Here is a 6,095-nt window from a genome sequence, read left to right on the forward strand (position 1 = left end):
AATTTCTCTTTAATTTGTAAACTGAAGCAAGCAGTCAGTAAGTTTCCCCGAAACCTGTTTATTCACTTGCCTTCGTAGCTAGTCTACAATGCCATCTCTCTACGGCAAATGGATATTTCTCTTCCAGTCTGCCATAATTAACAAGTGTGATCCCGATTGTGAACATGCATTTTGTTTGCTATTACGTCCCTTCCATCCGCTTTACTGATACGATGAAAATCACAAGTACATTTCAAAAAATATAGGGTAAGATTTATTTTAAAACCCTGTCTACTTGCAGAGGAAAAGCTTTGGACTATAAATACAGTTGACTGAGGGAGAAAATGCAAAATCTTTTCTTTTTCTATTTTTCTGCTTCAGTTCTAAAAGTCATTAATTTTTTTTTAATTGGAGTATAATTGCTTTACAATGGTGTGTTAGTTTCTGCTTTGTAACAAAGTGAATCAGCTATACATATACATATATCCCCATATCCCTTCCCTCTTGCGTCTCCCTGCCACCCTCCCTATCCCATCCCTCTAGGTGGACACAAAGCTCCGAGCTGATCTCCCTGTGCTATGCGGCTGCTTCCCCCAAGCCATCCATTTCACATTTGGTAGTGTATATATGTCAGTGCTACTTTAACTTTCATCCTGAAAGCATTTTCTTTTCCATCTATACAATGCCCAAGCATATCAGGGAAGTTTAAGCAATAAAGATGCAGAGTTTTTGGTTTCTTTTTTTATTCTTTTGATAACAGTGAGCTGAAGATATCTGGTTAAAGAAAGGCTTTCGGAAATCCCACGTCGGGTACCGTGCTCATGGCTCTACTTGCTATGTATTATTTAGGATGTCCTATATGGGAAAATGCACTTGGCGCTCGGGGTTTTGAAAGAGATTTTCAAAAGGATGTTTTGAGCCGAGTTCTGCTTTTACCAAATCACATCTGCAGCGATGCGTGTCTGCAGGTCCTGTATGCTCAGCGTCCATCTGATGAGAACAGCTGCTCTTGGTCTGATGCCCTGAGCAGGTCCTGCCGTTCCCACCAAGTGTGGTGACTGCAGAGGGCTCTCGGCATCTCCTCAGCATCCATGTCCTGCTGGGCCCACCCCGTGATGGAGAAGGAGGGCAGGGACCAGGTTTGGGAGCAGAGAGCTTGTGAGAAAGGAGGGCCCGGACAAGCTCCAGGCACGGTAAGGAGGTGGCTCTCTCTACCACGTCTTCATTCACTGGGTCTTGCCCCAGCCCTGTTCCTGGCTGGTTTCTCCGGGTCTGGGGTCCTGGTGCCCAACGGCGGCGCTGTAACTGTGCTGGATCTGAGAGGCCATGCCTGAGCTCCCTGCCTCTGGGGTACATCCCTCCCCTCCCCCAACAGAACCACCTGCCCCTCTTTTCTCTCCTTTTCCCATCATGATGCTTCCATCGGGATCAACTTTAACAAATTAAGATGAGTGGACTCATTGCTGGAAAAGAGGCTAGCTCGTTTCACAAATGAGACTAAAAGCACACAATACACACGTCGACTTAATTTTTAGTGTCATTTCAGACCGTTTTCTTGCCGCTTGACTACCTCTTCTTCTTTTGTGTCTTGGTTCCAAGGCCACCCCCCCCATATCGCCCACCACTGCTCGCCCCATTTTCACGCCCCACCCTCAATGGAATGAATCTTCTTCTTTAGCACTGTCACGGTTTGGTTTGGTTTTGTTTTGTTGTTTTGTTTTAACTTCCTTGTGCCTTTTTATTCTGCCTAGTAGAGGTGATTGTTTGCATGTCCTTATTTATATAAGCTACTTGAGGGCAGAGGTAAAGTCACACATTATCTTATTTTCCAGCAATTCTGTAAACAACCACTCCCCTCCCTGGGCCGAGATTTCTATTTTAAAAGCCATAACGTTCACCCTCACACCGTGCCTCCATCGTCTGCTTCCCCCAGGGAGGTGAAAGATGGACTTTATTAATGTTTGCATCCTCAGGTATATAGACCCGGGTGACACATATGTTGAAGTTGTTCGTTTGTGTGTGATTTGACTTTTTTAAATGCACAGTTCTTTAATTAAACATTTGCGGTTTAATGAAACTGTTAGGTTTGTGAAACCATTTTCATCCATCTGGTGAAATAGAATACTCAAAGCAGAAGAAAAATGTTTACTTAAAACTTATGCTTTTCTAAAAGTTTTATTTGGAGCCACTGTGTGATATAAATAGACCGCAAAAGGATTAGCATGCGTCTGCAAAAAAAAAGGTTTTTTATTCTTTACAGGAACTTTCATAGCTCGATTTTTCTTAATCGGTTGACTGAGTTACTGTGTTTTCCATTTTTTTGTTGTTAACTGAGTCACATTTGGCTATTTTTAACTTCCTGTAAGTGTATGCAGAAACCCTAAAATAGGGAAAGAAAAGCATATTAACAATGTCTGTTTCCCGCGCGTGAAGGGAAACTTTTGCTTGTAGAAGTTGAATTTGCAAGGCACAATTTATAACATGATAAAGAGACATTACTGTTGAAACCAAGAGCCCTGTCATTTCTTTCCTCATTTGACATCTGCAGACTGAGAGTAAACATTTCTTAATTTAGAGGAAGGTAAGGCTATTTTTCAATTGAATCCTCTAAATTAATCCACTGGTGTAGGCGTTATTTCCTCCATCACACGTCTGCCTTAAACATAGTACCTGCACAGATGAAGCAAATGCAAAAACAACTTAAGATTTAAATAGGCAATATCGTCTCGTATAGAAAAGATGTCTCAGTGACATGAAAGTAGCTGGTTTTTCTACTTCTAGATTTCCAGTGGCTTTATTTTTTTTCATACAGTTCCTATGTTTGGGATGTAATTAATGGAAAGGTTTAGCTTTGTCCTTCAAAGGCTTTTTATTTCTCTCGTAAGATGGAATTGCTTGTTAATAATGAACCAATGCTATATTTTTGTTAATAATGAACCAATTGCTTGTTAATAATGAACCAGTGCTATATTTTTGGCTACCCGTCCATCTATTTTCTACCTAAGTCATTGCTTTATCTATAACCTGTCTTGTCCCAGAAGCTTCTAACATGGTAATACAGGGTAGAAAATGTTATCCTTATCATGTATGGTCCTCAACTTGAAGATATTAGAACGGTAGCATATGAAGGTTAAAAGGATTAGAAATCTGATTAAGGGAATGTGTTCAACTAAATATCCAGCATCCAAAGTATTTTAATTAAATGTACCTGTTGTTATGTGCACCAACATACAGATACACATACTGATCCAGGGTCCCCAGGTCCAGCCTACATTGGCTCACTCAGATACAGTTCCCTGGTGTTTTTGGTAGAGGGATCACATCTCTTGTTGCTTCTTGTCTTAGCAAAATACCATAGACTTAGACAACAAACACTTGTTTTCTCACAGTTCTGGAGGCTGGAAGTTTGAGATCAGGGTGCCAGCAGGGTCAGGGCTTTAGTCCCTTAAAGCTGCTACAACAAAATACCATAAACTGGGTGGTGTATAAACCACAGAAACATATTCCTCATGATTCTAGACGATGGGAAGTCCAAGATGAAGGTGCCACCAGATTCAGTGTCTTGTGAGATGCTGCTTCCTGGTTCGCAGACGGCTGTCTTCTTGCCGTGTGCTCACATGGCAGAAGGGGTGAGGGAGTTCTCTGGGGTCTCCTTTTTAAGGACCCTAATCCCAGTCATGGGGGCTCCACCCACATGACCTAATCTCCCAAAGGTCACCCCTCCAAATGCAATCCCTTTGGAAATTAGGATTTAACTTATGAATTTGGTGGGGGGACAGAAACATTCAGTGTGTGGCAGTTGAGTTCTGGTGAGGGCTCTCTTCCTGGCTTGGAGATGGCTGCCTTCTTGCCGTTTGCTCAGCATGGTGGAGAGTGGAAGCACTGGTGTCTCTTCCTCTAGTTATAAGGACACGAATCCCATCATGAGGACCCCAACCTCTTGGTCTCATGTAAACCTAATCAGGCCCCATTGGGCCCACCTCCAAATACCATCACACTAGGGGTAAGGGCTTCAAACTATGAATTTTAAGGGCACACAGTTCAGTCCATCGTACCAACATTCTAGATGAAAGTTTATACTGACACATTGAGCTGCCTTCTTTGCTTCTAACATGAACTGAGAGATAAAACAAAAAAAGTAAAACTTGAAGGGTGATCGCCAAACTCCCAAATGAGGACGTTGTTTCCTTGGAACAGAAACCAAACAGGAACTCCAAGCAGCAAGGGCCAGGGATGCTGGGCTATAGGTCCAGACGCAGGGAGGTACTGGGAGTTCAGTTCTCACGAAACAATGGACGTTGCCTTCATGAGTCTGTGAAACTGAGCTCGCCCTTTCCTGAAACAAAAAATAATCCTGTCCAATATTTCTACTTTCAATCCTTTTCGAACTTCACCCTCACCATTCATATCTTATTAATATCCGTCTATGTTCTGATTTATTACCTTTATTCAGGACTACTTTCGACAATTAAACAAAAGATGTTGTGGGAAAAATGTAAGTGGCATCAGAACTTCCAAACTATTTTCCCCTTCAGAAGTAACTGTGTACACAACCAGATTTAAAGCGCTATTTCCTACAGTGATGGAATCTTCCTTTCCTGGGAAGGAAATCTCTCGGGTCTGTTTTCCAGCAGTATCTAGCTTGCAGCTCTCCCTGACAGTGTGGGCAAGGGATACATGGGGAGGAATGTAGGAAAGCCCTCCGTTTTAGACTGGATTCAAAAGGTTTTTGCTGCTATAGATAGTCCGCCTTATCATCCATTCTGCTGTGTCTGGGAGTAATTTCTTTACTTGACCTCCTCTTACAGTGACAGGAGCAGATCTGTTTCCCAGCTGCAGCCCGTGAAGTGTCTGTGCAGGAACGTCTGCCCTGTGATAAGCAGCAGCAGTTGAGGTCAAGGCTCATTCTGTGCAGTAGCTCAAGACCCAGAGGCTGTTTCTTCTTTTATTTTTCCTTTTTCCTCTTTCAGATTTCTCCTGAACTGAGCATTATAGCCTCAGGTTAAACATTTAACTGAATATTAAGATAAAATATTTAGAAATGTATCAGTACTATCCTATTTTTTCATAGAAATTACAACATCACACATTCAGGTAATAAATAGAATAACTAGACTATAGAAAGGTTTTAGAGAAAGACTAAAGAAGGATGAAGTAGGTTTGATTCCCCAGCCAAGAGGCTCCAAACCAGTGACTGCTCTTTCATTATTTTGCTACTACATCCTCTTTACAAACATAAGAAGACCTTAACTGAATAAGTGCAGTCCCAAGAGAAGCACAAGGGTAACACTTGGCTCTGATCTGACTGTCCAGAGGAGCTTGGAAACATAACTGTTTTAAACCAAGAGAAGAAATATTTTATTTTTGACACCACTCCAAAACCTTCCCCCACCACCAGCATCAAATCCTCCAAGTCATGAACTGTCCACAGGTATACACAATTACCAGTCTCTCATCCCAAAAGCTTTCTTTCCACGGAAAATCTTCGAGCAAGGGAATTGTTATCTCTGGAGGAAAAAAACAAAACAAAACCAACCATGAGGCCTGCATCTGCATAGATATTAAAAATGATGGTGGATCCTTGCTTAGCTGAGCTGTGTCTCTGTGGCCAAGTGTCTTCATAGTGTTTTACGTTTGCGTAAGCTGCTTATTTTGGTCCCAAATCTTATGACAACTGTAAGAGGAATAGGATGTGGGCTTGAGCATTTCAAACACCCTACGGCAGGGGGATGTGAAAAGAAAGTGCCAGTTTTCACTGCCTGGATTCTAGCCTGTCTTCACAAGGTGATGTTATTCTCGCTCATCTAGTGACCGGGTGACACTGTGATGGCTTCGTTAGCATCTGAAGCCCCATATGCCACCTTAAGCGTGACGAGCACAGGCACGCTGATCGTCTTAAAGAAAGCGAGATTCAGCTTTGTTTCCTGCTGCAGGTGGGGGAGAGGTGGTCTGGTTTATCGTTCTCACGAAACCTCATGGTTTACAAACATAAAGCACCTTGTGAGGTCCGGTAAGGGCTGTGGAATGTGGACCCTATTTAGTCAACGCACAATTCACTCTTCTTTTGTCCCCAGTGATTAAAGCAAAAGTCAAGCTTTTCGGGGAGTTTCAGAGCC

The sequence above is a fragment of the Balaenoptera musculus genome, chromosome X (assembly GCF_009873245.2).
Source record: "Balaenoptera musculus isolate JJ_BM4_2016_0621 chromosome X, mBalMus1.pri.v3, whole genome shotgun sequence".
Lineage (NCBI taxonomy): Eukaryota > Metazoa > Chordata > Mammalia > Artiodactyla > Balaenopteridae > Balaenoptera > Balaenoptera musculus.